At 46.3% G+C, this 20715-nt stretch overlaps 1 protein-coding gene across 4 annotated transcripts in view; it reads right to left on the bottom strand.

The window, feature by feature from the left end:
• Nucleotides 1-20715, bottom strand: part of LOC141172261 (sulfotransferase 2B1-like) — a 617113-nt gene that overhangs the window by 413555 nt on the left and 182843 nt on the right. The window lies entirely within an intron of this gene.

Genomic DNA, 20715 nt, shown 5'->3' with positions numbered 1-20715 from the left:
TGTATTATTCACTTTTTTGCCTTTTTTCCATAAAAAAAACAGTTTAAGTGTCTTGCTGAGTGTTCAGACACAAATATATCTATTTAAAAAAGTCTGGTATACGCCAGAAAATTAGATTCAAATCTGGGTGTTATCCACCTTTTTGCCTTTTTTACATAAAAAAAACAGTTTGAGTGTCTCGCTGACTGTTCAGACACAAATATATCTGTTTAAAAGATTCTGGCGAAGGCCAGAGAACTAGACATGTGGATTTCCTCTTCCACGGCTCAAATCTGGATGTAATCCACCTTTTTGCTTAAAAAAACAGTTTGAGTATCTCGCTGACTGTTCAGACACAAATATATCTGTTTAAAAGATTCTGGTGTAGGCCAGAGAACTAGAACTGTGGTTTTCCTCTTCCACGGTTCAAATCTGGGTGTAACCCACCTTTTTGCCTTTTTTACATAAAAAAAAACAGTTTTAGTGTCCCCCTGACTGTTTAGACACAAATATATCTCTTTAAAAGATTCTGTTGGAGGCCAGAGAAATAGAACTGTGGTTTTCCACTTCCACAGTTCAAATCTGAGTGTAATCCACCTTTTTCCTTTAAAAAAAAACAGTTTGAGGGTCTCGCTGACTGTTCAGACACAAATATATGTGTTTAAAAGATTCTGGTGTAGGCCAGAGAACTAGAACTGTGGTTTTCCTCTAACACGGTTCAAATCTGGGTGTAATCCACCTTTTTGCCTTTTTTACATAAAAAAAAACAGTTTCAGTGTCTCGCTGACTGTTCAGACACAAATATATCTGTTTAAAAGATTCTGGTGTAGGCCAGAGAAATAGAACTGTGGTTTTCCTCTTCCACGGTTCAAATCTGGTTGTAATCCACCTTTTTGCATAAAAAAAAACAGTTTGAGTGTCTCGCTGACTGTTCAGACACAAATATATGTGTTTAAAAGATTCTGGTGTAGGCCAGAGAACTAGAAATGTGGTTTTCCTCTAACACTGTACAAATCTTGGTGTAATCCACCTTTTTGCCTTTTTTACATAAAAAAAAACAGTTTCAGTGTCTCGCTGAGTGTTCAGAGACAAATATATCTGTTTAAAAGATTATTGTGTAGGCCATAGAAATAGAACTGTGGTTTTCTTCTTCCACGGTTCAAATCCGGGTGTAATCCACCTTTTTGTCTTTTTTACATAAAAAAAAATGGTTCAGTGTCTTGCTGACTATTCAGACATAAATATATATGTTTAAAAGATTCTGGTGTAGGCCAGAGAACTAGAACGGTGGTTTTCCTCTTCCACGGTTCTAATCTCCTTTTTATTACCCTTTTGACATTGATAGTGCGAGTGTAAGCTATTTTACTTAATTTACAATGGGCAAGGCGCGTGGCAAGGGACGTGTAACTGGACGTCCTGGTGATGGTGCGTGCAGAGGACGGGGCCGTGGCTGAGGTGAAAATGTGCCACAACCAACAGCCACATCTACTCGCTTCCAGTTCTTGACCGAATTACTAGGGAAGCACACAACAACACCACTATTGCCAACTGTTCAGTGTGAACAGGTTATTAATTGGAGAGCAGATAATACTTCCAGTCACCTGGGCACCACCACCTCCGGTCTGTCTTCCACACGGTCAAGTCTTAGTAGCCGAGAGTCTCGACCGCATGCTCCTCCTCACCCTGATGCTCCTTCCTCTCACCATGCCAAGTGTCGTCAGACCGCAACTGATCACACAGTTGGACACTCTGAAGAGCTGTTCACTGGTCCATTTCTATATTTGGGCCCCTCACCTGCTCCGCTTGAAGTGGTGGAAGAGGAGATCCCATGTAGCGATGGCCAAAAATTTGAACAGCCATGGCCACAGGAAGGCGACGCTGGCAATTTGTCACAAGTGGTGGATGGTGATGAGACACAATTGCCACGAAGTGATGAGGAGGACCGTGGTGCGGAAGTGAAAGAGGAGGAGGTGGTGGATGATCTAGTAACTGACCCAACGTGGCAGGAGGACACGCAGAGCAAGGCCAGCAGCACATAGGGGGAGGGAGGCAGAGTACCCCAACAGGCAGGAAGAAGTAGTGTGGTGGCCGCAGACAGGAGACGGGCAGCCGTTCCCCGTAACACCAACACGAGGGATGTTGCCAGTACAACCGGTAGGTCTTCCCGAGTCTGGAATTTTTTTAAAGACTCTGCTGATTACCCCAAAAAGGCCATTTGTACCACCTGCCAGGCCAGCATCAGCAGGGGTGACAAAACTACCAGACTGACCACCACCAGAATGATCAGGCACATGGCAGCAAAGCACCTGACTTTGTGGGGCGAACCCCAGGGTCCACGACCAGTGTCAGCGGGTGTCACCACTGCTTCTTCAGTTGTTTGTGTAAGAGCACCCCCCGTTGTGCGTGCAAGGCAATCCCCTGTCCATACTGCATGTAAGAAACAGCATCAACGTCCACGTCCACGTCCCACCGCAGTGTTCAATTGTCCATATCCCAGACCTTTGAATGAAAGCACAAATACGCATCCAGGGCCCCACAGTCCACAGTCCTAAATTCGCACATTTCACGACTGCTAGCGTTGGAAATGCTGCCTTTTAGGCTGGTGGAGATGGAATCCTTACGCAACCTTATGGCGGTGGCTGTACCTCGGTACTCGGTCCACAGCCGACACTATTTTGCCCGGAGTGCCATCCCCGCACTACACAAGCACGTGTCTGAAAACATCTGCCATGCCCTCAACAACGCAGTTACTGGGAGAGTCCACCTGACAACGGACACGTGGACAAGTGCTTGTGGCCAGGGACGGTACATCTCCCTGACGGCACAGTGGGTAAACATAGTGGAAGCCGGGACCCAGTCGGACCTTGGGACGGTACACATCCTCTCCACACCGAGGATTGCGGGCCCTATGTCAGTCAGAGTTGCCCCCACAGTGTACAGCTCCTGCTCATCATCCTCCTCCTCATGTTCAGCCTCCATCTCAGATATCACCACATCAGTTACAAGCTGGAAGCACCGCATCACTGCCTCAGCCAAGCGGCAACAGGCTGTGCTGAAACTCATAAGCTTAGGTAATAAACTTCACACTGCTTGTGAGTTGTGGACAGCTGTGAAAGAGCAGGCAGATCTGTGGCTGAGACCGCTGATCCTACATCCAGGCATGGTCGTGTGTGACAATGGCCGTAACCTGGTGACGGCTCTGAGGCGAGGCGAGATAACACATGTACCATGCCTGGCTCATGTGCTTAACCTCGTGGATCAGCGGTTTCTTAAATCGTACCCCGAGTTGCCAGATCTTCTCTTCAAAGTACGCCGCCTGTCAGCTCATTTTCACAAGTCGGCTACAGCTTCCGCCGCCCTTGCTGTGTTGCAGCAGCGTTTGCAGCTTCAGGCACACCGACTGGTGTGTGATGTCCCCAAAGTTGGAACTCAACCCTTTACATGTTGTAAAGGATTTGTGAGCAGAAGAGAGCAGTTGTGGAGTACCAGCTACAACAAGGCCCTCGATATTCAGGTCAGACTCCACACATAAGACCTCAGGAGTGGACCTGGATGTCTGACATATGTACCATCCTGACAAATTTTGAGGGGTCCACCAAGATGGTGAGCGGCGATGACGCCATCATTAGTGTCAGCTTCCCACTTATCTGTCTTTTGCAATGCTCTCTGCAGAGAATTAAAGAGGAGGCATTGGAGCCAGAGTATGATGAGATGGATCAAGAAGCCGTGGCGGGCGATTACACACAGCCCAGCCTCATCTCATCCCAACGTGCATTGGGGGACAATAAGGGAGAGGAGGAGGAGAAGGAGGAAGAACAGGAGCTGGTATCATGCGCTGTAGATGGTAGTAGCTGTACAATTGTCATACCATCGGTTCAGTGTGGGTGGCCTAAGGACACGGGGGGGAGGAGGAGGAGGAGGAGAGCATGGTCAGTCATCATCTTGGTGAGGACACAGAATTTTGCACGTTACCAGTCTGGCACGCATGGCTGACTTTATGTTACCCTGCCTTAACCATGACCCTCGCGTTGTCAAAATGTAGGGTGACAGTCATTACTGGTTGGTGACACTTTTAGACCCACGCTACAAGGAGAACTTTCACTCTCTTATTCCTGAGGTGGAGAGGTCTACAAAAATGGGGCAGTACCAGAAGGCCCTTGCTGCAGAACTGTTAAAAAAATTCCCATCTGAACACGCTAGCGGCAGAGGTCACAGTTTGTTGCCCAACCAAGGCGTACAGGCGAGAGAGACTCAACTCCAATCTAGGGCACGGGAACACTGTCAACATTCTGGGACAGTTTTCGGAGACCCGCTCTGCTTAAAGGCCCTGAGGCGCAAGGTACTCTCACAAGGAGTGGAAAGTTTCAAAAGATGGTGAGGGAGTACCTTGCCAAGCAAACCAACGTCCTCTGTGATTCCTCTGTGCCTTTTAATTATTGGGTATCCAAGCTGGACACTTGGAATGAACTCGCTCTGTACACCTTGGAGGTACTGGCCTGCCCTGCCGCAAGTGTGTTATCGGAGCGTGTTTTTATTGCCGCTGGGGGAATTATAACTAGTGTTGAGCCACCCCCGTAGGGTTCGAGTTCGGTTCGGTTCGTCGAACATCCGTATGTTCGCCGAACTGTTCGTCGAACTGTTCGTCGAACACTTTCGAACACCGTTAAAACCAATGGCAGGCAAACAAAAACACATAGAAACACATAGAAAACACATAGAAAACACTTCAAAGGTGTCCAAAAGCTGACAAACTGCTCAGAAGACACAACTAATACATGGAAAAGTGACAAGTACATATAGTCATGCGAAAAGAAAAGAGGTGGAGGAGTAAAAGGAGGGGGAGAAACAGATATAGGCATGTCATGCCCTTCTAAAATCAAGAAAGGCTGGGGTAAAAATCTAAAATCAGTCTACCAACACCCAGACGTCGTGACAAGAAAATTAAAAAAAGAAATGTCTTTAGGTAGAATGGCGGTTCCATTCAGAACACTTTCCTTACAAGACGTAGTGGTATCCCCGTTGTGAGTTGTGCCAAAAATGGTACCCAATACATTCGGACTAATCCACCATTTGTTATATCCAAGGGGCAGGTCAGTAAACGACAACATCGACGCGGAACCAAGTGCAGTAGTATATACTGTATATCCTTTGACAAGGCAATCAGGCGGATCAAGAAGTTGGGTAGGGTCACCCTAATGGCCAAAACAGACATTGATGTGGCATTCCGGTTACTTACTACCTGTGCCTCCGAATAGTGTCCACCTATTGGGCTGCTTCTGGGAAGGAGCATACTATATAGATCGCTGTTTGCCCATGGGGTGCTCCAGATCCTGCTCACTATTTGAGGCGTTTAGTTGCTTCCTCGAATGGGTTGTAATGGACGTTTCTAAGGGGGCACATATTATCCATTACCTCAACAACTTCTTATGACTGGGCCCAAAAGATTCGCCACAGTGTGAATACACGCGGTAGTCCACCTGTGAGAAGGAGAGAGCTGGAGGGAGAGCGGACACCACAGAGCCGAGGGGTTAGATGGAGAACGGAAAAAGGAAAGTGGGCGAGGGAGGTAAGGGAGTACAGTGGAAGGCCGACCTGAGCTCCCCCACATTCCTACTGGGCGGGGAACAGCCCTGGGAAGAAAAGCCGCTTGCGCATCCCTTTGAGGTTACGGGCACAAGCGGTCAGAGGGAATACGCTGGAGTGCGAAGCCGACACGGCCAGTCTGTTCCTGCCCGTGCGACCTCCATGTCGCCAGTTTTGTGCCAGAGCCGCAGTGGACCCTGACGGCCAGCCCCCCTCTCCCAATACTGGTGCCTGTCCGCTGGTGGGTCGAGCCCCCCCCGCGGTGGGGGAGAGTAACATCTGCAGAAGAAAGACCATCTTCCAGCCAAATTAAGATGTCTACTTCTTTTCGTGGGCAATGTGATACGATTCCATTCTTACGGACACGCCCATCGCTACAAATTCCAGATGAGGCACAAAAACAGCAGGTGCTTCAATGGATATCAAGTGCTCCTTAAAGTGTGCTCTCCTCCACCTCAACTTCAACATCACAAATACTCCAGTCCTCAGAGGTGTCACCCCAATCGCACTTGCTTCCTCACAGCTCCCAAGTCTCCAGCTGCCCGTCTGAGTATGGGGTAACACAGATGGTTGAGTCTGCACAGCTGTTTACTCATACTATAGCCTGGGAAACGGAGGTCTGCTCCAGAGCTTCTGTTAATCCAGATGAGGAAATGATCTGCACTGATGCCCAGAATCTTTATGAGTCGGATCCAGGACCAGATGAAGAAGGTTCTGAGCATAATGTAGACCCTCGTTCCCAAACTGTAACTCCTGTTGGTGGAGACAATGATGAAGATGATGATGAGACTCAAATACCTGATTGGAGTGACAACTTGACTTTTCGATCCGGGCAGGAAGAGGTTGGCTCTGAGGACCACGGGTGTGAGAACGCACAGGGTGATGATGATGAGGTTGGAGATCCCACTTACTGTCAACCCACAGTCAGCCAGTCGATGAGGTCAGCTGAGCTGGAGGAGGATGTGACTAGCCCAGGGGATGGGGATGACTCGGTACCCAGGCCTTTGGGATGTCGCGGTGGTCGGCTCCCGGGCCCGTACCCTGGGGTCACTCTTTAAAATGGTGGATAATTGTTAATTTTATAAGAGGCTGGTGATAAGGCAGCTCGATGGTATAGCTCCCCACAGGTGGAGCTAGGCCTCAGAAAAGCGTATGCAGGAGGAATGCAGGACAGGCGAGAACCAGCTGGGTCAGAGCAAGAATTGGAAAGGACACAGTAGTCACTTCAGTACCTTTCACTGGTGGAAATTCAGGCACATCCCGCAGCACTGTAGGGTGAAGGGTGCATATCAGGATCCTCCCCAATGAGCGGGTGTAGGGCCTCCTGTTTCTTGCCTCTGCGTAGTAAGTTTCTGACCTGCCTGGAGCTAGGCCTAATTTTGTCTCTGTCCTGCGCTGGCTGACCTTGCGGTAGGGCCTTGTCTTGGAGTTCATGCTCCCAGTATGCAGGGCCTAAGCGTCTCCTGGCTCTGTTACGTATCAGCACCTTAGTGATCCTGGGACTTGGAGTTCTCCAGGGATTCCGGTTATGCCTTACTGGGTCATAGAGATCCCGGTAAGCTCGGATCCGGTGTCCGGTAAATGCTTTGGTGTGAGCTGGTTAAGCTCCTCTGCCTACTATGTACTAACTCTCCACTCGCCTTCGGCCTACTCGGGCCCTCACTAGGCTATGCACACTAACGGAAGCTTGCCGCACTTGACCGATCTTATGGCACCGGCACACCTTAAGCTCTAACTGGGCTCCCTGAATCTAGCTAGCAGGAGCCTCGTGCTCCACTGCAGAACTATTAACAGAGTTCTCTAGACTAGACTGAGCTCCACTGCAGACTGACCTCTCTTAGGCTTCTCTACTGCAGGAACTCTTCAGAGGAACTGAACTGCCTAGCTCCACCTTCCCTATTTATATCCCGAACGGGCTCCCTCTGCTGGTCTGATGTGGAAGGTGGAGATGTGTGAATGTTTATGGGGGCCTCTTGTGGTGGATTCCATCAATGCACTCTTCTAGGATCTGTGATACCAAGCGCAGCTGGGCATCACAGATGCTATTGACGACGAGGTTAGGTTGAGCCTTCCTGGACAGAGACGGAGTACTGGAAGCAAGTCAACAACTGCATCCTCAACCACAACTCTGCCCCTGACCACAAGTCGTGGTGGCTCTTCAGGTTGCATGGGCTCTAAGCCTTGCATAGACTGGGAATTTTTTCAGATCGATAAGGATTACCCAACTCGTGTTATCTGTAATATTTGCTACCAAAAGCTAAGTAGAGGCCAAAAAATCCATAGTTTGAGTACTTCATGCATGAACCGTCACATGGATATGAAGCATAAGTTGCAGTGGGAAGCTCACTGTGCTACAATGCGGCCTAGCGGGCCGGGCCAACCACCGTCTGCCCCATCTTGTGCATCCGCGGCCTCTTCATCCTCTGTGACTGGGGGGACAGCAGTCACACATGTTTTTGGATATAGACCTGCCACCTTTTTACCCGCAACAGCCAGTGTGATTGGCAGGTCATCATTTCATTTGGAAGTGGAAACACCACATGGTGTTGAGCTCTCCCCGATATCGAGAGCACCACCTTTGGATCAAGGCAACCTAACTTTTCCGCCTGCATCTTCCTCACAGACCGCAGTTGGCCGGGGACACCCTACTCAACCCCGTCTAAGCACAACAGCCAGTCCTCGGTCCCTCAGATGTGGACAAGTAAAAGACCATTTCCTTCTAGCCATGACAAAGCTAAGAGGTTGAATTTCACCATCTGCAAGCTGTTGGCTACAGAAATGCTGCCTTTCCGCCTGGTGGACACAGAGGATTTTCGAGACCTTATGTCCGTCGCAGTGCCCCAGTACCAGATGCCCAGTTGGCACTACTTCTCAAAGAAAGGTGTGCCTGCGCTCCACCAGCATGTCGCACACAACATCACCGCTTCTTTGAGAAACTCTGTGTGTGACAGGGTGCATTTCACCACAGACACTTGGACGAGTAGACATGGACAGGGGCGTTACATGTCGCTGACTGGGCACTGGGTAACTATGGTGACAGCAGGACAAGGGGCTGCTGTCCAAGTCTTGCCGTCCCCACGAGTTGTGCGTCAATCCTCTTTATCTCAAAGTTCCTTCACTGTTTCTGCCTCCTCAACCTCATCTAGGTCCTCCACCTGCACCCAAAGCCTGTCTGGTAATGCCACCTGCTTTCTAACTGCGCAGAAGGAATCCTGCACACCTCCTTACTATGCTGGCAGCAGGGCTCAACGGCATCAGTTTTTACTTTGAAATGTCTGGGAAATATGTGTCACACAGCTGAGGAGTTGTGGTCCGCTCTGGAGACCCAGTTTCATGAATGGTTGTCTCCACTGGACCTGCAACCAAGGAAGGCCGTGTGCGACAATGCTGCAAACCTGGGTGCGGCCCTTCACCGGGGCAATGTCACACATGTGCCTTGTATGGCTCACGTGTTGAACCTGGCTGTCCAGCAATTTTTAGCCCACTATCCCGGACAAGATGGACTTCTGCAGAGGGCACGGTCGCTGTGTGCTCACTTCTGCCGTTCGCATCCCGCAGCTCAGCGACTTACATCTCTACAGAAGTCGTTGGGCCTGCCAGACCACTGGCTGAAATTCATTGTGCCGACACGGTGGAATTCAACTCTGCACATGTTGCAGCGACTGTGGCAGCACCGACAAGCCCGGGTGCAATACGTTCTGACGTATAGCCTGGGCCAACGAGATCCAGAGGTGGGGCAAAACACGCTGCAGGAGTGGTCTCAGATCAGGGACCTATGAAGTTGACGCGCCCCCTGGCCCGTGGGGTACCTGGAGCCGGGCCGGTAGACGCTGGTGGCTGTAGTCACTCTGGCGGTGACCCAGTCCGTGACCCAGGGTGGTCAATCCAAGGGTAATTTGTATATATGGGTTTTATAATGTCCGACTACGCCACCTGTGGAGTGCGGCCAAAGGGGTCACCACTGTGGAACAGTCCTCTGAAGCTGGTGGTTTTGCAGCAATGGTATTATTACTCCCCACAGGAAGAGTGTAGCTTCAGGGCAGTGTGGGTGGATGATGGTGGTTGTAGTGCAGGGAGTCAGTAATGAACACAGAGTCCGTGTGATGCAGTCCCAAGATCTTTACTCACAGTTGTTGCAGTCCAGATTACAGGTACCAGAGCAATCTCCCCCGTCGTGCTGTGCGTACTCAGTGAGGGGCTCAGTCCACCCCCAGATAGCTCCGGAGTACTTAGCAGGACCCCCTTCTGTGTGTCCTTTCTCTGGCCTTCTCCCTGCACCTCACACCCAGTGACACTTCTATCCGGTATCCTCGGGCCTTAGCGGGCGACGTGTCTTCCGTCCCCTGGGTCCTATGTGGCTACCTTCTTAGTGAGACTGGTGTGGACTTTGGCCTGCAGTACATGAAATGCTGCAGCCTCCGGTTTCTAGTTGAGCCTTGCTGTTTCTCCGCTAGTTGAGGGACCGGTTCCCCTTATCTGGCCTGACCCCTCTACCTCCCGTTAGCAGTGGGCGTATGGGTGGCCTTCTGCATGGCCCGTAGCCCTAGGGTCCCTTCGGTTCCTGGAGCCTTCCTGCTCCCACTCCTCTCTTCTCTCCTTCAGTCCTGGGCCTCCCAGGCTAGGTCTGCCTCCGGAGCAGAGCTTATGTAGAGCCTCTGCTCCTGTCACTTCTCCTCCTCTGACTGGCTTGCTCTTTCTAAGATGGCTTCCTATTTATACTCTCTCTGTCATGTGCTCCCCTAAGCTGCTTTCTCCACCCACACCCAAAACATAGGACCCTCCCGCCAGCTAGGGACCTGGGACTGTGCTCTCCCTTAGGAGCAATCTCGCCCTACCCCCACTGCGGGTATGTGTTGGATGTAGGTGTTAGGGTCCCGAGCCATACTCCTTCCTTACCTGAAGGTGATATACCACACCTCTGGGTGAGATGCAGTACCTCTGTGGCGACTGAACCCTCAGGGGCGCCACACACCCTTCTGCACAGTTTTGAAATGGCGATGAAGATGTTTAGTGCTGACGACGATGCCATTATCAGCATGACTATTCCAGTGATTTATATGCTGGAGCACACATAAAACAGAATTCAGAGTCAGGTGGTGGGACAAGAGGAGGTGGAGGAAGTAGAGGAGGAGTCGTATGCGGAAGGGATAACATCTCCAAGGTCCAGACGGTCGGCAGCACCAAGGCGGCAGGCATGGGAGGGTGGGGGAGAGGAATTAACCAGGGTGCATGGTAGCAGCCAAACTGTTGAGGAAGGTGCAGGAGCCGAGGAAGAAGTGGAGGACGAACTGGCGATGGGCATCTAAGACTCATCAGGTGAGGGAGACTTCGATCACATTTCTGTTGTGCGAGGTTGGGGGAAGAGGGCAGAGGAAGGAAGCATGATTCTTACCTCGCCACCAACACAACAAGGACTTGGTCCTCCTGGATGCGCAAGACACATGAGTGCCTTCTTGCTGCACTACCTGCAACATGACCCTCGGATTGTCAGAATTCGAAGTAATCCCGAATACTGGGTTGCCACACTCTTAGATCCCCAGTACAAAAGTAAATTTGCCGAAATAATTCATGCCATAGAAAGGGATTCACGCATGCAGGAGTATCAGCAGAGGCTGTTGCAGAATCTTACATGTGCTTTTCCACAAAACACCAGTGGTACACGTAGTGAATCTCACAGTTCTAACCTGCCAACCGTGGAACTGTCGAGTCTTCATCTCTCAAACCGTAACAGTAACACAGTATCTGCTGGTAACAGCAATTTTGTGGAATCGTTTCACCACTTTTTTAGACCATCCTTTGCAAGGCCACAGGAGACAAGAAGTCTGACACATAGTCAACGCCTAGAGAGGATGGTACAGGAGTATCTCCAAGTGAACATCAAAGCCATGACTGTGTCACTGGACCCTTGCTCATTTTGGGATTCCATTCTGGAAAAATGTCCGGAGCTCGCCACTCACGCCTTGGAGATCTTGTCATGCCCTGCAGCCAGCGTTCTCACTAAACATGTGTTCAGCGCTGCTGGTGATGTGCTGACAGATAAGCGCACGCGGCTGTAAACTGACAATGTAGACAGACTCATGTTCATAAAGATGAACAAATCATGGTTCCGCAAGGACTTTTCTACCCCTGTGTCATCCTGGGGAGACTAAAAGCTTGAGGATTTGGTAAAATCACCTCACCAACCGTTTAAAGCAACTCTGGGGCAACTGATGCCACTTAAGTGGTGTCTGTGCCACAATTTTTGGAAAAAATGGAGACTCTTTTTGGAGTCCCCTTGCTGTGTTTTACGTGACGTTGGCATCATCAATTCCAGGTGGGTTGGGTCGCTCCCCCCCTTTTTAACTGTAAGAAACTACATACACTATGGCTTGGGGTAACACAGATGGTTGAGTCTGAAGAGCTGTTTACTCAGATGTCTGCTCCAAAGCTTCAGTGTCTGCTAGTCAGCGTAGAATTTTTAACTGCATCTAGCCAAGGCAATACTTTGGGCGTAGTAGCCCAGCTGCGAAGCAAGCTGCACCGCCTGTGTATCTAATAAGAATTTTTAAATGCATCTAGCCTAGGCAGACTGTGGGGACCCCCAACCAAACCCAGACGCTCAGCCCCCCTACCGCCCCACTTTCCTTGACAATACAATCATGTAACTCTTACAACTGGATGGGTGAGGATCGGTCACAGCTTTATTAACTCTTTATACTCATTCCATTAGAAAGGCATTTTATTTCTAAAATAATTCAGCTTGTTGCAGCATGCCCTGGGTCTCCACACCGGCAAGTTGGCCAACAAGTGTAACTTTCCAACATGTCCTTTCTATTTCCAGGCAAAGGAGGATCCTGCGTACTCGTATGCAGGACTCTGACACCCATCCATCACTCTTAACGCTTGTTCCACTCCGTCCTGGAGTCCTGACAGGAATATGTCCAGTCCAATATCCATTAAGTGAACACCGTCGGGCCGTATGAGGCCTGCTTTATCTCCTTCCAGTTGTCGGTGTTGTATCACTACACCGCCTCTGTCTCTTCTAAATTTTGCCATCCGAATATTTATTACCTGGCTTGTCCGTTCGATGGTTGTGATGTCTCGCGCACCTTGCCATACCGCTATCGGCCCAATCTCTGAACATAGTATAGTTAGTTTTGTGAAAAATTCTCTGAAGCACTCAGTGTCTAGTTTCATTATTGCCATTAGTTATGTGCTCTTGTGATGACCTAGGTCGTTTCCCCCGGCCTGTATAACTAAGATGACCGGACCTCTTGCCACTCTTCCTACCTTGATTACCTCCATTAGTACCTGTGGCCATTGCAGGCCTCTAATACCTCTCCAGTTGAAATATGTGTTATGAAACTCTAATTTCCTCCCTCCTGGGCGGACTTTCGCCCTTTTTTCGGCCCAATATATATACGAGTGGCCTATCACCCACACTGTTGGCTTAGCGTCACCTGTAAAAGAAACAAACCACGTTAGGATAACAAGCCTGGTCTTATGTATCTCGCCAAACACGTGGATTGCCATCTCCCTATCCTCTGAACTTCAGTTTCTGACAGTCCTGCTCTTGCTGCTTCCGGGGCCGCGCCTATGCGGAATGAGTGTGTCCCGTAATCTTTGGGGTGGTTCCCTGCCGATGTTATGCATTTATTAAATATAGCTTGGAACTGGTATCTTGATAATGGCGTTCCATCAATGTGTGATAGGAAGAAATTACTTTGTGATCTGATGGTTATATATGTTTTTACTATTGTTACCCGTCTCATTGTACCGTTTGTGGGTTGTAGAAGTACCCAAGTGACCCTGCCCGCTGGAACCGTTTTCGATTAGCGTATGCGTAGACGTATTGCATTATTGGCTATGACTACGTCCTGGTGTAATGAGCCTCCACTGGTGGTAATTTTGGATTGAGGGACTAATTCGGTTATGCATGGCGCCCCGTAGAAGGCGATCGCAAATGCAGTAGACAGTAGTGTTGCTTCAAATTGTGAGTGTCATGTTAATGGTGTTAGGGATATGATGTGAGAAATCAGTTTTAGTGACACGGGACGGGACGTCTACACTCCTGACTTGGCTGACCCCTTTTCCACCCTTTTATGGATTGTATGATGATGAATCTTTTGTCACATCTCCCCAATTCAGCAGTTGGAAGGGAAATGCTACTCCAGTCTGACACCGCTGCGCTGACACCCCTGATATGCCCTTCATCATTAGCTGGTGGAGAAATTCTATGGTGACTTGTAATCTGGCTTGTTCACATTGGTCAACCCATCTGCCTGCTACTAGTCATGTCCACTCTTCCCATGCCTTACCGTATGCTTGCCACGTCGACGGGGCAACTGACGCTTTGATTAATGGCATCAACTATTCGCCACTAGATCCCTTAGGGAGGGTGGCCAACTGTTGCCCGATGGGTGGGCGTTGGGGAGGAGCTCTGTGAAAATCTGCCAATTGAATTGTGATAAAGCATTAGCAGCAGCTTTTGACTCCTCAGCATCGTGGCTAGCATGGACCCATACATACATTGTGCTTTAGGCACAGGAATGCTAGCCGGAGTAGTAGGCCTAGCACTGGGTGAGACGATGATGCCATCTTATTAATGCAGTGCGCTAGGCTGGTGTTTTTTGTTATGAAGTGTATATTTTTGTTAGCCAGGCGCGCGCCCCATATTTCTATTGCTACCACTATTGAGAAGAAAAATTATTTTCCGGGCTAGATGCAGCTAAAAATTATTATTCATTTAAAAGCTGGTGGAGCTTGGTATAGATGGCCTAATACAATGAGTACCACACACTGCTACTATGCCCAAAATTATTTTCCAGGCAAGATGCAGCTAAAAATTATTATTAATTTAAAAGCTGGTGGAGCTTAGTATAGATGGCCTAATAGAATGAGTACCACACACTGCTAATATGCCCAAAATTATTTTACAGGCAAGATGCAGATAAAAATTATTATTAATTTCAAAGCTGGTGGAGCTTGGCATAGATGGACTAATACAATGAGTACCACACACTACTACTGTGCCCAAAATTATTTTCTAGGCAAGATGCAGCTAAAAATTACTAGTAATTTGAAAACTGGAGGAGCTTAGTATAGATGGCCTAAAAGAATAAGTACCACACACTGCTAATATGCCCAAAATTATTTTACAGGTCAAGATTAGTGTTGAGCCACCCCCGTAGTGTTCGGGATCGGTTCGGTTCGTCGAACACCGGGATGTTCGAGGAACTGTTCGTCGAACTGTTCGTCGAACACCTTAGAACACCGTCGAACACCGTTAAAACCAATGGCAGGCAAACAAAAACACATAGAAACACATAGAAAACACCTGCAAAGGTGTCCAAAAGCTGACAAACTGCTCAGAAGACACTCTCTTTAAAAAAGCCGGCCGGCAAATTCAGCAGCGGCATACACCGGTATCCGACAATTTAGACAAGAAGGAATAGAGCATCACACATAGATTAGATAGATAGAAACATGTCAGTCACACATATAAGAAGCACAGTGACAGTGTTGGTTACTGCACTTGTCATTTAGTGTAAAGGATTTATTAAAAAAATATTAGTGTTTTCATGCACCGTCTCTTTAAAAAAGCCGGCCGGCAATTCAGCATCTGTACCCGACAATTTAGAACAGAAAGAATAGAGCTTCACACATAGATTAGATAGATAGAAACATGTCAGTCACATATATAATAAGTACAGTGAGAGTGTTGCTTACTGTATTTGTCATTTAGTGTAAAGGATTTATTTAAAAAAATAATAGTGTTTTCATGCACTGTCTCTTTAAAAAAGCCGGCCGGCAATTCAGCAGCGGTACCCGACAATTTAGAACAGAAAGATAGAGCATCACACATAGATTAGATAGATAGAAACATGTCAGTCACATATATATGAAGTACAGTGATAGTGTTGGTTACTGTACTTGTCATTTAGTATTAAAATAAAGGATTTATTATTAAAAAAATTGGCGTGGGGTTCCCCTTAATTTTAGGCTCTAGCGGAGGTTAAGCAGACGGCTGGGGCAGATGTTTGAAGCCTGGGAAGGGGGTAATACCCACGGAGCTTCCCAGGCTACTAATATCAGCCCCCAGCTGAATACATAGCCTTTACTAGCTATTAAAATGGGGGACCCCCCAAAAAAAATGACGTGGGGTCCCCCCTAATTTAATAGCTAGCAAAGGCTAGGCAGACAGCTGGGGGCTGATATTAATAGCTGTCTGCCTAGCCTTTGCTAGCTATTAAATTAGGGGGGACCCCACGTCATTTTTTTTGGGGGGTCCCCCATTTTAATAGCTAGTAAAGGCTATGTATTCAGCTGGGGGCTGATATTAGTAGCCTGGGAAGCTCCGTGGGTATTACCCCCTTCCCAGGCTTCAAACATCTGCCCCAGCCGTCTGCTTAACCTCCGCTAGAGCCTAAAATTAAGGGGAACCCCACGCCAATTTTTTTAATAATAAATCCTTTATTTTAATACTAAATGACAAGTACAGTAACCAACACTATCACTGTACTTCATATATATGTGACTGACATGTTTCTATCTATCTAATCTATGTGTGAAGCTCTATTCTGTCTGTTATAAATTGTCGGGTACCGCTGCTGAATTGCCGGCCGGCTTTTTTAAAGAGACGGTGCATGAAAACACTATTATTTTTTTTGATAAATCCTTTACGCTAAATGACAAGTACAGTAAGCAACACTGTCACTGTACTTCGTATATATGTGGCTGACATGTTTCTATCTATCTAATCTATGTGTGAAGCTCTATTCTGTCTGTTATAAATTGTCGGGTACCGCTGCTGAATTGCCGGCCGGCTTTTTTAAAGAGACGGTGCATGAAAACACTATTATTTTTTTTGATAAATCCTTTACGCTAAATGACAAGTACAGTAAGCAGCACTTTCACTGTACTTCGTATATATGTGGCTGACATGTTTATATCTATCTAATCTATGTGTGAAGCTCTATTCTTTCGGTTCTAAATTGTCGGGTACCGGTGTATGCCGCTGCTGAATTGCCGGCTTTTCATGTTTCACTGTTGGCACTGTTCCCATCGATTTGGGCAATCACTGTAATGCCACAACCACCATGGCTGTGGCATTACAGTGAGTGGCAGACAATCCCTGCATGATTGGTGCTCTAAATAGCGCCAGACATGCAGGACACGCTTTTGGTGCACGAACAGTTATCGAACATAACCTCGAACAGCCGAATTTTTTGCAAATCGTTCGGGTTCGTCGAACAACTCGAACACCGCCCAAAACAGCTCGAATTTGAGATTGGCGAACAGTTCTAGTCGAACACCGCTCATCTCTAGTCAAGATGCAGCTAAAAATTATTATTAATTTCAAAGCTGGTGGAGCTTGGTATAGATGGCCTAATACAATGAGTACCACACACTACTACTATACCCAAAATTATTTTCCAGGCAAGATGCAGCTAAAAATTATTATTAATTTAAAAGCTGGTGGAGCTTGGTATAGATGGCCTAATACAATGAGTACCACACACTGCTACTACGCCCAAAATTATTTTCCAGGCAAGATGCAGCTAAAAATTATTAGTAATTTGAAAGCTGGTGGAGCTTAGTATAGATGGCCTAATAGAATGAGTACCACACACTGCTACTAAGCCCAAAATTATTTTCTGGGCTTGATGCAGCTAAAAATTATTATTAATTTCAAAGCTGGTGGAGCTTGGTATAGATGGCATAATAGAGTGAGTACCACACACTGCTAATATGCACAAAATTATTTTACAGGCAAGATGCAGCTAAAAATTATTATTAATTGAAAAGCTAGTGGAGCTTGGTATAGATGGCCTAATACAATGAGTACCACACACTGCTAATATGCCCAAAATTATTTTACAGGCAAGATGCCGATAAAAATTATTAGTAATTTGAAAGCTGGTGGAGCTTAGTATAGATGGCCTAATAGAATGAGCACCACACACTGCTAATATGCCCAAAATAATTTTACAGGCAAGATGCAGCTAAAAATTATTATTAATTTCAAGGCTGGTGGAGCTTGGTATAGATGGCCTAATACAATGAGTACCACACTCTGCTACTAAGCCCAAAATTATTTTCCGGGCTAGATGCAGCTAAAAATTATTATTAATTTCAAAGCTGGTGGAGCTTGGTATAGATGGCCTAATACATTGAGTACCACACACTACTACTATGCCCAAAATTATTTTCCAGGCAAGATGCAGCTAAAAAATATTAGTAATTTCAAAGCTGGTGGAGCTTAGTATAGATGGCCTAATAGAATGAGTACCACACACTGCTAATATGCCCAAAATTATTTTACAGGCAAGATGCAGCTAAAAATTTTTATTAATTTCAAAGCTGGTGGAGCTTGGTATAGATGGCCTAATACAATGAGTACCACACACTGCTACTATGCCCAAATTTATTTTCCAGGCAAGATGCAGCTAAAAATTATTAGTTATTTGAAAGCTGGTGGAGCTTAGTATAGATGGCCTAATAGAATGAGTACCACATACTGCTAATATGCCCAAAATTATTTTACAGGCAAGATGCAACTAAAAATTATTATTAATTTCAAAGCTGGTGGAGCTTGGTATAGATGGCCTAATACAATGAGTACCACACACTGCCACTAAGCCCAAAATTATTTTCCGGGCTAGATGCAGCTAAAAATTATTATTAATTTCAAAGCTGGTGGAGCTTGGTATAGATGGCCTAATAGAATAAGTACCACACACTGCTAATATGCCCAAAATTATTTTACAGGCAAGATGCAGCTAAAAATTATTATTAATTTAAAAGCTGGTGGAGCTTGGTATAGATGGCCTAATACAATGAGTACCACACACTGCTACTATGCCCAAAATTATTTTCCAGGCAAGATGCAGATAAAAATTATTAGTAATTTGAAAGCTGGTGGAGCTTAGTATAGATGGCCTAATAGAATGAGCACCACACACTGCTAATATGCCCAAAATTATTTTACAGGCAAGATGCAGCTAAAATTTATTATTAATTTCAAAGCTGGTGGAGCTTGGTATAGATGGCCTAATACAATTAGTACCACACACTGATACTAAGCCCAAAATTATTTTCCGGGCTAGATGCTGCTGAAAATTATTATTAATTTCAAAGCTGGTGGAGCTTGGTATAGATGGCCTAATACAATGAGTACCACACACTACTACTATGCCCAAAATAATTTTCCAGGCTAGATGGAGCTAAAAATTATTAGTTATTTGAAAGCTGGTGGAACTTAGTATAAATGGCCTAATAGAATGAGTACCACACACTGCTATTATGCCCAAAATTATTTTACAGGAAAGATGCAACTAAAAATTATTATTAATTTCAAAGCTGGTGGAGCTTGATAAAGATGGCCTAATACAATGAGTACCACACACTGCTACTAAGCCCCAAATTATTTTCCGGGCTAGATGCAGCTAAAAATTATTATTAATTTCAAAGCTGGAGGACCTTGGAATAGATGGCCTAATAGAATGAGTACCACACACTGCTAATATGCCCAAAACTATTTTACAGGCAAGATGCAACTAAAAATTATTATTAGTTTCAAAGCTGGTGGAGCTTGGTATAGATGGCCTAATACAATGAGTACCACACACTGCTACTAAGCCCAAAATTATTTTCCGGGCTAGATGCAGCTAAAAATTATTATTAATTTCAAAGCTGGTGGAGCTTGGTATATATGGCCTAATAGAATGAGTACCACACACTGCTAATATGCCCAAAATTATTTTACAGGCAAGATGCAGCTAAAAATTATTAGTAATTTGAAAGCTGGTGGAGCTTAGTATAGATGGCCTAATACAATGAGTACCGCACACTGCTACTATGCCCAAAATTATTTTCCTGGCAAGATGCAGCTAAAAATTATTAGTAATTTGAAAGCTGGTGGAGATAAGTATAGATGGCGTAATAGAATGAGTACCACACACTGCTAATATGGCCAAAATTATTTTCCAGGCAAAATGCAGCTAAAAATTATTATTCATTTCAAAGCTGGTGAAGCTTGGTATAGATGGCCTAATACAATGAGTACCACACACTGCTACTAAGCTCAAAATTATTTTCCGGGCTAGATGCAGCTAAAAATTATTATTAATTTCAAAGCTGGTGGAGCTTGGTATAGATGGCCTAATACAATGAGTACCACACACTACTACTATGCCCAAAATTATTTTACAGGCAAGATGCAGCTAAAAATTATTAGTTATTTGAAAGCTGGTGGAGCTTAGTATAGACGGCCTAATAGAATGAGTACCACACACTGTACAGGCCCAAAAGGTTTTACTTGGCTAGGTGCAGTAAAAAAATTGTTATACATACACAGGTGGTGTAGCTTGCAACACAGATAGGCTACTCCACTGACTAACACACACTGCAAGAGGCCCAAAAGGATTTGCTTAGCTAGATTTAGCCAAATGCTGTGAAAACACTTGCACAGCACTAAAACTGACCTGCCTGGCAAAAAGTGATAGGAACTGATGTAACCTAGCCCTCAAAAGGGCTGGAATTACAACTAGTCACTACTGCCAACCTTTCTGTCGATTTAAGAGCACAGACCTGCCTGCTAAAAGTGCTAGGAACTGCTGTAACCTAGCCCTCAAAAGGGCTGCAATTACAAACTAGTCCCTACTTCCTAAACCTTTTTGTCTATTTAAGAGAAAATTGCAATTCAGTTACACAATATAGCGCTAACAGCAGCAGCAGTTCCGTCTAACACTCAGCTGCAGCAGTGAGAAAATGGTGGTGATGGGGAAAATGGCTGGGTCTTATAGGGACATGTGACATGCACGGCCAATGACACATGCCCTTGCTTGTGTGAAAAAAAGCACCTCGCTCCGTGTGTGCGCTGCTGATAGGCTGACAGATTGCACCTCCCCATTGCAAATGCGGGAAAGAGAAAAAAAAATGGAGAACTCCATTATTTCTGCAGAGATCAATCCCATGCCCCTCCCCCCGCCCCGCTGTACACTCAAACTGTGTATTAACATTGATTATTAGCATTACTGTGAAAAAATCCAGTTACGATTTGGGTGCACGAACAGTTATCGAACATAACCTCTAACAGCCGGAGTTTTTTCAAATCGTTCGAGTTCGTCGAATGGCTCAAACACCGCCAAAAACAGCTCGAATTTCAGATTG

The sequence above is a fragment of the Phyllobates terribilis genome, unplaced genomic scaffold (genome assembly GCF_046119375.1).
Source record: "Phyllobates terribilis strain yellow unplaced genomic scaffold, ASM4611937v1 Scaffold_12__6_contigs__length_324123572, whole genome shotgun sequence".
Lineage (NCBI taxonomy): Eukaryota > Metazoa > Chordata > Amphibia > Anura > Dendrobatidae > Phyllobates > Phyllobates terribilis.
Note: the sequence above shows the minus strand (reverse complement) of the source record. Positions and strands in the feature narration are given on the sequence as shown.